Here is a 12300-nt window from a genome sequence, read left to right on the forward strand (position 1 = left end):
AGTTGACCGCTACCTTAGAAAGGGATACCTACTTCCATATTAAATACATTCAGAAGTCCCCCTTCCAAGTATCCCATCATCAGACAGCAACTGGGCCTTCTTGTTTGGGACACCCCAGTTTCCCCTGGAGAATGTAGGCCTGGCACCTCCTTCATTTGTCTTCTTAAAAGGCTTCTTAATTTTATTTCCCCCAGGGCTTCTAATTTTACGAGAATTTTATGCTACCGTTTTAACATTTGATTGCTTTTGGATTAAGCTGGCGACATTGTCAAATGCATCTCACTGTTGTCTTTAATAAAAAGCTGTGATTTAATTGAAATCTATTTGAGCTAGGTCAGTGGAATAGTAAAGTGCTTTTAACATGTAAGGAGGTTAAATTTGTCCACGATGCATGGAAAAAAATTGGTGTATGTATGCCCTCTTGATCCCAGCTTTATACTTTAGAAGAGGCAGGCACTAGCGCTCTGTTTCGGGAATGATCTGATCAGTATTCTACACTCCTCTCTTCCTAATAAGCAGACTTGGAAAAACACGTTTCTCTTGTGATCAGTCATCCATATGAAGACTTTAATAAAACAAACAATTTAAGTAAAAAGCCTGATACATTCATGCAGCACTCTCCTTAAGCCAATTAGAGAGACTAATTGTGGTAGGCCTCAAAAGTGAGTTAGCAAGTTTATTCTAATGAACAAAGTATAGAGGAGGAATAGAACATGTATTTGCTGCTGGGAAGGCGATCCATTCATGTGGTCTTGAAAGGATGCAAATGGTCTTGTCTGAAAGATAACTTATTTGTTCGTCTATTGGACAGCAAAAGGCATTGCGCAAGTTGGCTGGCATCCCATTTGAAAGGTGCTGAGTCAATTGACTTCCTGGTATGTTGTGTCTGCTGCGGCAAGCTTTAAACAGTGCCCCTGAAAATACCTGTTTTCTTGTGTATCCTTCCCATCTTTTAGCCAGATAACATAGTAAATTCATGTGGTAGAGTCCTTCCTAGTTTGTACAGTGACAGGTGGGTGGGGAAGTATGGTGTGTGCTTTTCTCATAAACTCCAATTAAAAATCAACAGTAACAACTTCCTTGCATGTGGAAAACTAACACATCGAGTAAAAAAAACCTTCTAGCTTTTCCTTCATTATTTTTGTTATTTATGTGCAAGAAGCTTCTATCAAAACATTCATAAATGCTATACTGCATCTGCAGCCTAGTTGAGGAATGCCTTTAGTAAGTGATTTTGCTTGTTGTATAAATTATCCTCCCCACCTTCATGCTGTTTATGCTACCTCTTGCACATTTATTCTTAGCTTATTTTAATTTTTCACTAGTGAAATGTCCATCATTAGGATCGGCTGGTTATGGGTGTGCAGAAGAATGGCATGTATGTTGCAGGGAGGGGGTTGTCCATAGAGTTTCCTGTTCATAGGGTTTGGCACCCATAACCTGCCAGGGCTGGTGTGCAGGTTTTGCCTACACCATACAATGACAAAGAGCCTATCTCACCAGCAAGGCCACTATTTTCAATTTGCACAGGACACCTGAAATGACTGGAAGCAACATGTGAGAATTCTGGGTTCACATGCCTCATGCCTTGCATGAGGAGTTTAAGGAGTCCCATGGAGAGTGCAAAGCAGATGGAGGAATGATGGGAGAAGGAGTGATGAGACCTTCTGAAAGTTGTAAGACCTCTGGCAAGAAGGATCTTTACCTTCTCCCAGCAGTCCACTGATTGAGGAGAGAAAGGGAGAAGTTGGGGGAAAGGGATAGACCAGACCACTTTTGTATTTGACCCCTCCATGGCCCTGCCCACATGCAACCCCCTGACAGATTATTGTCAAGGGACTGCAGCACCATAGCAGAAAAAAATGTCCCCCTTCATTGGTGAATAATAATAATAATAATAATTTATTATTTATACCCCGCCCATCTGGCCGGGTTCCCCCAGCCACTCTGGGCGGCTTCCAACGAAACATTAAAATACAGAAATCCATCAAACATTAAAAGCTTTCCTAAACAGGGCTGCCTTAAGATGCCTTCTAAAGGTCTGGTAATTGTTATTCTCTTTGACCTCTGGTGGGAGGGCATTCCACAGGGTGGGCGCCACTACCGAGAAGGCCCTCTGCCTGGTTCCCTGTAATTTGGCTTCTCGTAGCGAGGGAACCGCCAGAAGGCCCTCGGCGCTAGATCTCAGTGTCCGGGCAGAACGATGGGGGAGGAGACGCTCCTTCAGGTATACTGGACCAAGGCCGTTTAGGGCTTTAAAGGTCAGCACCAACACTTTGAATTGTGCTCGGAAACGTACTGGGAGCCAATGAAGGTCTTTCAGGACCGGTGTTATGTGGTCTCGGCGGCCACTCCCAGTCACCACTCTAGCTGCCGCATTCTGGATTAATTGCAGTTTCTGGGTCACCTTCAAAGGTAGCCCCACGTAGAGCGCATTACAGTAGTCCAAACGGGAGATAACCAGAGCATGCACTACTCTGGTGAGACAGTCCGCGGGCAGGTAGGGTCTCAGCCTGCGTACCAGATGGAGCTGATAAACAGCTGCCCTGGACACAGAATTGATCTGCGCCTCCATGGACAGCTGTGAGTCCAAAATGACTCCCAGGCTGCGCACCTGGTCCTTCAGGGGCACAGTTACCCCATTCAGGACCAGGGAGTCCTCCACGCCTGCCCACCTCCTATCCCCCAAGAACAGTACTTCTGTCTTGTCAGGATTCAACCCCAATCTGTTAGCCGCCATCCAACCTCCGACCGCCTCCAAGCACTCACACAGGACCTTCACCGCCTTCACTGGTTCTGATTTGAAAGAGAGGTAGAGCTGGGTATCATCCGCATACTGGTGAACACCCAGCCCAAACCCCCTGATGATCTCTCCCAGCGGCTGCATGTAGATGTTAAAAAGCATGGGGGAGAGGACAGAACCCTGAGGCACCCCACAAGTGAGAGGCCAGGGGTCTGAACACTCCTCCCCCACCACCACTTTCTGAACACGGCCCAGGAGGAAGGAGCGGAACCACTGTATAACAGTGCCCCCAGCTCCCAAACCCTCTAGACGGTCCAGAAGGATGTTATGGTCGATGGTGTCAAAAGCCGCTGAGAGATCCAGCAGGACCAGGAAACAGCTCTTACCTTTGTCCCTAGCCCGTCGGAGATCATCGACCAGTGCGACCAAGGCAGTTTTAGTCCCATGATGAGGCCTGAACCCCGACTGGAAGAGATCCAAATGGTCCGCTTCTTCCAGGCGTGCTTGGAGTTGTTCAGCAACCACTCGCTCAATCACCTTGCCCAAGAATGGAAGATTTGAGACTGGGCAATAGTTGGCCATATTGGCTGCATCTAAAGATGGTTTTTTAAGAAGCGGTTTAATAACCGCCTCTTTCAGCGGGTCTGGGAAGGCTCCCTCACAGAGAGAAGCATTCACCAACCCGCGCAGCCCATCGCCCAGCCCTTCCCGGCTAGCTTTTATAAGCCAGGATGGGCAGGGATCAAGGAGACAGGTGGTTGGTTTCACTCGTCCAAGCAGCCTGTCCACATCCTCGGAGGTAACAGATTGAAATTGATCCCACAAAACTTGACTAGACAGGACTCTAGCACTCCCCCGCCCTGGCCCTGCTCCCACGGTGGAGTCTACCTCTTCCCGAATCTGAGCGACTTTATCTGCAAAAAACTTTGCAAAAGCATTACAGGAGATATTGGGGTCCCTACCAGGCCCCGATGACAAAGGTGGTTCGGATAGATTGCGAACCACCTGGAACAGTCTCCTGCTGCTGTTTTCCGCAGACGCGATAGAAACGGTGAAGAAAGTCTTCTTCACCGTCGCCATTGCCACTTGGTAGGCTCGAAGTTGAGCTCTAGCCCGTGTTCGGTCGGATTCAGAATGAGTTTTCCGCCACCAGTGCTCTAGCCGTCTCAACGACTGTTTCATCGCCCTCAGCTCTGAGGAAAACCACGGGGCTGTCCAGGCTCCATGCAATCAGAGAGGGCGCTTCGGAGCCAAACAGTCAATAGCCCTGGTTAACTCCACATTCCAGCGGGCCACAAGGGAATCGGCTGAAAGGCCATCAACATGGGATAAAACATCCCCTACCACTCTCTGGAAACCATTTGGATCCATTAAGTGGCGGGGGCGGACCATCCGAATAGGTCCCACCTCCCTGCAGAGGGGAAGGGTCGCGGAGAAGTCCAGTTGCACCAGGTAGTGATCTGACCATGGCACTTCGTTGGTTTCGCTTTTACTTAGTGTCAGATCACCAGCATCCATAGAGGTAAACACCAGGTCCAAGGTATGTCCGCGGCTATGAGTTGGGCCAGACTTATTCAGGGACAGCCCCATGGAGGCCATGCTGTCCACGAAGTCCCGAGCGGCTCCTTGTAAGGTCGTGTCGGCATGGATGTTAAAATCCCCTAAGACAACTAAGCTAGGTGTCTCCAGGAGCACATCCGACATGACCTGAAGCAGCTGGGGCAGGGAATCCTTGGTGGAGCGGGGAGGATCACAAGTGCATACCAGAGGTATGACTCAGTGTAAAGCAACTTGGTATATTTACTGTGCCTGCTGAATCCAGCACTTTCTAGGTGTCAACAAAAATGTGCACAGATTGTTCTGTTTCTCCTAACAAATTAAATTGTGAAGCCAGGCAAGCATAAGTGATTCATGCGACAAATGTGTAGATTAAAAAAAACATATTTAAATTATACCAGGTTTTATCATTACTGATTTAACACCGGGTGGGTGGGTGTGATATAAGTTCTTTTAAGGTTGCAACCCTATATCCACTTACCCGGGAGTAAGTCCCATTCACTTCAACAGGACTTACTTCTGAGTAGACATGGTTGAGATTGCTCTGCTAAGCTTTCAATGTATTTCATTTTCAATCATTTCTTTCCTTGCCTCACAAAGTCATGCATGCATCCCCAAGTATAAATCTTCGGTTGTAGCTACTGTAATATTCTGCAACTTGGAGGTGCAGCTATGTCCCTTCCAGGACAAAGACTGGATTGCAAGGGAGAAACAACCCTAAGCGTGAGGGTGTTTTGAAAGTAGATCCTACCAGTTTCAGCCTAAAACAATATGACAGCAAATTGTTCATTAATTTAATAATATTGTATTTTTACTTCTCAAGAGGCAGGAAGCATTGCTGGGATTTCCAGGATTAACAGGAGAGCATGAATGGTCTTTGGTACTATATGGGCAGTAACTGATTGCATGATAAGCAGTGCTTACCTAACCACCAAACACTTTAGTCACTGCTGTTCACAGGGTGGGGAGAGGCAAGGTGGTGAGGTCAGTCAAATGGAGTCAATCTGCCGCTCTTGCTAGTAAGTTAGCACTGTGCTAACCCTCCCTCTGCCTTCCCTGCTCCCTCTTGGTAAGCAGCAGAGACTCAGCTGTTGGGAGGTCAGCATCTGCTGCTCCATGCTGACTATGTTTTACTCAGAAGTAAATCCCACTGAACATAGTGAGACTTACTCCCTGGTAAGCCTGTGTAGGAGTTCAGCCTAAATGTTTTACATAGGATTTACTTTAGAGTAAGCTCTATTTAAACAACTGCGTAGAGGAAACAGGCACCTGACGTGTTGCTTTGACCACCATGTCAGTGCAGCCTCAACATTATGAACAGGCTTCTAGGATTGTGACCTTCATTGCCAGCTATGCATATAACTCTCTGGATAAACAGTATCTGCTCAGTCAGTGTGCCACTGTATTTTCATTGGCTGTTGTCAACACCTTCGGTGTTCCTGTTTAACCAAAAGATAGGCCAAAGGTGTATGGCAAGCATCTTTTTATTCTAGCTGTTGCAGTTCCAAGGCCATTGCTCCAGCTGACAAGACCAAATTTAGAAAAGAATTATTTTCTTAACCTCATCTCTTTCTCTCGAAAAAGGGACAAAGAGCAAGATTTCATTGTCCTGTTATTTGTCTTCCTTTTGTCACAGCTTCCTAGACCTCAAAGGCTGAATTTTACAGCTGACTGGGTTGTTATAAACTCTAAAGTCATGTAAAGAAATGGAATGTGCACCAACTGTAAGCTATTAACATGCTTATCTGTTGACAAATAATTATGTTTTACTTTTGTCTCACCTGCTAATCTTTACTCTCACTTAGGTTTAAAGGTGAAAGATCACAAGCTCAAAAGATTGAGTTTCAGTTTCAAGATTGATAAAATATTTTCTCTTGTGCTATTGACCCAATTGCGCAAATCTACTAAAACCTATCCACCAGATGTTTTTTAAAGATGCATGGCCAAGAAATGTAAATGAGCAACACCACAGCCTTGGGATACATAACATAGATGTCATCTCAACCAAGATACAGTACATTTCTGCAGTGCTGTAGATTATGTGAACTACATGAGTGGGGATCTGAAGTATCTTAAGCAGAATCTGCTGACTGGTAAATGGAACTAACATCATTATCCTGAGTGCATTATTTGACCCATAGATTTCAGTGCTCAGCATGGCAATCTTTCTCAGTTCACATTGTGAGTATAGGATTCCTAAATGTAAGGATACCCATAAAGCACATCATATCTTTAATTTCAGCAAGCACAGCTGATTACTCTAAAAAGCCCTAAAGTTCTTCTTTGGTCTACAATGTTTTCAGAGCTGTTGTGTAGGGAGTGCTCCATACCTCTGCCCTCCTGCCCGTCCTTTACTAGCTCAAATTTCAGTTTTGTTCCTGGGAAGGTTCTGAGAGTCCCTCTGATTGCCATTGCCCTCTCCCGTGCTGCTCTACAAGCAGGCAACAACATTATTTGGGGGGAGGGGGGGGAGAAACTAGCTAAAAAGAAACCACCTCCATCAATTTCCAAGACCAACATGTAGAGTGCCAAGAGGTCTGCAGTAGCGCTGGGCACTGGGAGCCACCAACCCACTGACCCCCAAATCAACTTAATGGTTACTGGAGGCAGGCAGAGTATGTGTGCACATGCAAGGGTGCATGCCCCCCACCCCGGGAAGGTGGGTGGGCTGGATGGGATCTGCCAAGAGAATCACTTCCCAGCCTCTCTCAACAGCACCCTCCCCACTTTATGCAATTTCACATATATGTACAGAGTCAGGGAAAGTAACCCCCGCTTAAGGGGGGGACTTTGCCTGTATTACAACATTCAGACTGATAACATTTGGCCTCTATGCTTTGGCTATAGGGCAAACCAACCTTAGCATTGTATTGCCACTTGCATTTATTTTAAAAACTGCTTTAAACTGCTTTTTGTTTTTAAATGTTATTATGTATTAAAACTTCTTCGCAAACCAACACTGGTTCTTTATGCTCATTTGTTTGGACATTAAGCTATCAGAATAATACTAACCAATCTGAAGTTTCTGACTTTTCCTCCTCCCTTCTTCCCCTTTTTGCGACAAATAAGATGAATCATTCACGAGTAGGAGGCTTGACACATGATGAAATCACCAACTGACACTTCAATGACTTTTAATGTTGCTTTGCGCAACACATCGTGGATAAGGATGTTGTGGGATTTTCACTGTTCCACAAGGCAAGGATGGTATGAGGTTGCAAGTCTGTGGGTAGTGGTTTGCTTTCCCCAAAAAACTGGTGAAATGCTTTATCATCACAGAGGATGTGAGAAGTTACCTTGGGGGAGCGGGGGTGAAGATGACTAGCCCATGGCTATTTTAAAATGAATCATGATAACACCTCACAATCACACACGTTCATAACATGCTGAGAAATAACTTTTTTCGCTTTTATATTTGGGAATCTTGAGGAAAGAGAGAGATGTAGCTACTTCAAAAGCCAGGTTTTCATTATGGATCTTATAAATTAACATAAGCTTTGTATGTCATACAGGGCATATAATTTCATATTCTGTTGTAAAGCAAACACATGGAAGTGACCCAAATGGTGACTATAGACAGTAGCACTGCCAAGAATTATTTAGGGGCCATGGGAGGGGAAATGTTCCTCAGTAATGAACGGCCTGTTGTCAAGGCCCAGAGGCAAGTGGTGCGGCCAGGTTCTGCAAACAAGGATCAAGGGGTCAGAAGCAGATGCAGTGGCTTAAGATGGTCTGGGGGGGTCAGATTCTGGAGCAGGTGAGATGAGCATATACCGCAGCCCAGCCTCTGGTCATCTGCACAGACAAAGCATAGAACCATCACTCACCATAAGAGCAGTGGTGGTGGTGCAGCAGCACAGCTGAGATTGGGATAACCTTTCAGATGTTGTTAACTACAACTCCCATCATTCATGACTTGGACATGCTAGCTGGGGCTGATGGGAGCTGAAATCCAACAACATGGAGGGCACCATGTTGGCTTATGCTGAGCTAAAAGGTCACTGCTAGAACAGTGCCCTGGTGGCACATTGAGGGTTTGTTTTTTATTGATTTTATGACAAAACAAACAGTATTACGCAAAGAAAAAGAGACAGGAGAAACAGAAACAGTAAGGAAACATAGGGACAATGGATTGCACAAATCAGACACTGTACTGTATCCATCATACACATGGGGTAATTTTTACCAAGAATATGGACATTGTTGATGCCCAAACTTAGCATTTCAGTGTTTTCCATGTTTATTATGACATTTATATCTCAACTTTACAGGTGTATCCTAACTTTAGGTGGCTCACAATAAGCTAAAAATAAATTTAAGAAATACAATTTTGAATGCAACCAAAACAACAATAATTGTTCTTTATTGTTACTGACTTTTTAAGTACCCGTAGCTGTTTCCTTTCACTTGTGACCATGGCATTCCTGAATCATCCCTTTAATCATTATTGCAGCCAGGCCAATTCCTCCTTAGTTTCTAAATTTTATTTGTTATTATTGTAGTTCCACAAATGCAATCATTATTTTAAAAAAACACAACCAAATAGTTCCTTTGGCTGTAAAGAGGAAATGAGTAATTAAAGCTGTACACAGACCCCAGCAAGCAACAGGAATTGACTAATTACAAGTCTGATTTAAGTAAGAGAAGGAAGCAACTAATTAAAGGCCTGGTCGCCAGGGTAAGTGGGACTTTTGCTGAATGAGACTTTCTTCCATGCAAATTAATATTAGGGTGGGATCTTGCCTGTGTAGGGATGGGCAATACTAGCTCCAGTAATTGGCAAGTAGTATGAAACCTTTTGATTGGTCAAGCCTGGAACAGATACTAGAAGGTTTGCATTCTGATTTGGCTTTATTAATAGACCAGTACCTTTTACTTGCTGTGCTCTAGGAGGTAAGCCAATATTAGCTTCGGGAGCCCTGAACATACCTTCAATTGATGCATTTGAATACTACAATGCCACCCACTGTAGACCATAGCTGCCAAGTTTTCCCTTTTCTCGCAAGGAAGCCTATTCAGCATAAGGGAATTTCCCTTAAAAAAAACGGAGAACTTGGCAGCTATGCTGTAGACTCAACCTGGGGGTTATATTTCCAGTGTACTATAACAGTACATTTTTCATCTCAGGAATACAACCTTATTTCAGTAAGGTTAAGACAAAGATGGCACACCAGATATTTAACAAAAGTTGTCAGCGTGCCTTAGCTGCTTTCTTTGTCCTATTCCTCCAATGAATCTTTCTTCCAGAAACAGTGTTCAAAACACACCATTATACCATTTCAACTTCCATCAGGCATCTGAACCCCTAGTAACCAGTGCTATTTTTCTGGAAAATGGCGTTGGAAGTCACCACAAACTTAAGCATGGTTGGTGTGAATACCATGCTCCTTGTTTCCATTGATACCAGTGGGCTCCCAGTGGATATTGATGAAATGGCCCTTCTGCCACAATAAGGAGCAAAGGGGAAGCATAATCTCCCGATAAGCAGCTTCTGTGTAGCACAACTCTTGGAGCATAATAATTGAAAATGTAATTTACTTATGCTGATTGGCACCGTTTCATGCAGCAATTTAATTTGTCATAGGGAAGATGTTTAACAGTTATAATGAAACAATTATAGTTCAAAAGGAAAGCTGTCAGTCTTTGTGGCCTCCCCTCTCCTCCCCCATGATGCCAGACAGGCCCAGAAGATGCTCTTCTTTCACAGGGACTACAGGAGGGTCATGGCACTTTGGGCATCTGGCCAGCCAGGGCTGATCTCATAAGCTGCCACTGCCCTGGTTGTTATTAGGGCTGCGTGCACGATTCCTAATTCAATTCTGTTGTGTCCTCATTTTACCTAACTGAAAGTTAAGCTGGGGTCCATCTGGTAGTGAACTGCACTGATGGACATTGGCTACGGTGTGCTCAGTTAGCCTCTCATTTATTAATATTGAGGCTTCTCTTGAGTTGAGATAAAGGTATTCGCTTCATTAAATAAATCATAAGTAAAGTCATCTTGAGGCTAGCCAAATTGATATAATAAAGGCCTCTTCAACCACCCCCAGGGAGGAATCTGCACCTGGTGAGAAAGAAAAAAAAGAGATGCAGGTATATTTCTTCTCCCACTTGCCAGGGCAAGATTCAGCTATGAATCTTAATGGGTAGTTTGGGGCATTGACATCACTGTATCTCAACCTATTTTACTGGATTTCTGTGAAAAGTAAGAAGAATTATGAAGGGCTTTTCTACACTGAAAAGGGATGGAGAAATGATAACAGTGGGATTGACTCTTATCTGATCGTAAGCCTCTTCTGTGTTTTTGTACCCAGAGGCTTATGCAGTTTGTTTTATTGGGGCCTCTGTACTGATGTAATTTGGTTTCCACCCAACTCCTAAATTCTCATCCAACTGTAAAATTATTATTATATGTCTGCATCCTAACTTAGGGGTGACTAGGGCTGAATTTCTGTGTTCGTCAGTGTTGTATTTTGAAACACAGCAGGTTAGCAGGAACAGTAGTTGAGGTGTGCAGATTAGGTGCTTGAAACCATTTTTGTACCAAACAGACTCTGTTTGCAAGGCCTCACCGGAACCCAAAAGCTGCCACTTTTTGCTTCTCCAGCGGGGGCAGGCAGGATGCCCTCGGTGGCTGCCTCAGTCCACCTCATGGATAGGCCAACCCTCCTAGAAGTAGTTTCTATTTGGAGGTAAATCTTGGTCAATGACCTTAAATAATAAATAAGACAAACTCCTCTGTCCTTAAATCTGTCCTTAAGATTTTATACCGGGAGATTCCAACCCACCCACCCACATTTTTGCTGTGTTGACCTTCTCCCTAACTCACTCACAATAAAATAAGACAATGGCTTATTAAAATTGATATGATTCTTGTAAACGAACCATTTGTGCCTAGGGCACTGTAAGGTGGACGGGAGGGGAAAAGAAATACATTCTTAAATCTTCTTGCACACTGTATGTAGGGAGCTACAAATTGCAAATACGAAGTGGCTCGTTGACTTGTTAACCTTATTGCTTTGCTCTTTCATTTTTGATCACTCAGACTAGCTATTGAGAAAACATTGTTTTATTAGCTTAATGAGAGTGATTGCAAACAAGACATTGCTTGGACACTGGCTAGATTTCAAAGGCATAAAGGTGGCAAACATTTAAAATAATCATTCTAGGACTGATAACATTTTACAGGGTTTTTATGCTTCAAGTTTTTGTTTTAACTTAGAAGGTACTGTACTTTATCTCAGCCTTTGTTAACCTGGCGCTGTCATCAGCCTCAGCTAATTTAGCCACATAGGCTAGAACAGATGGATTGACCATGGAAAACAGTTTCCTTTACAGTACTACCATGCATTTCTATTTATCTACAATGGCTAACTCAAAGTGCAATCCTATATGTTTACCTGGAAGCTGAGCCCTACCAAGTTCAATGGGACTTATTCCTGGTAAGTGGGTATAGGATTGCAACAGTAATGTTAGAGGACAGAAGTACTGTAATCAGAATCTGTTGTTGTTTATTAAATTTGTATACCGCCCTTCATCCAAAGATCACAGGGTGGTTAACAACATAAAAACACAAAATGAGAACACAAAACGCATAATAAGAATAAGAACAAAACCAAACCACACCACACCAAACCAAACCAATAATATCCCTCCCACAAACACATTTAAAAGGACATATGTTAGCAATTAGAATGACAGATTTCAGTCTTATATGACAGTACCCATAAAATTTGGTGGCTTCTTTGTTAAATGTACTGGTTCAGTAAAGGACAGGAAAGCTCGCCTCACAAGGAAGTGAAAAGGCTTGACTGCTAGATAAAATCGGAAATACTGTAATCGAATCCCCAAATTTATCCTAAAATCTCCCATTTCAGCAGAGTGTATGCTGTTATTTCAGGATTGTGCATTACTCAATGTTAAGCCTTTTTTCACCGTGAAAAAGGCAGCTGCACTTCCTTTTATATTTACGTTTAAAAGGCTGGAACTGTACTTGGACCAAC

Source organism: Zootoca vivipara, chromosome 8 (genome assembly GCF_965207765.1).
Source record: "Zootoca vivipara chromosome 8, rZooViv2.hap1.1, whole genome shotgun sequence".
NCBI lineage: Eukaryota > Metazoa > Chordata > Lepidosauria > Squamata > Lacertidae > Zootoca > Zootoca vivipara.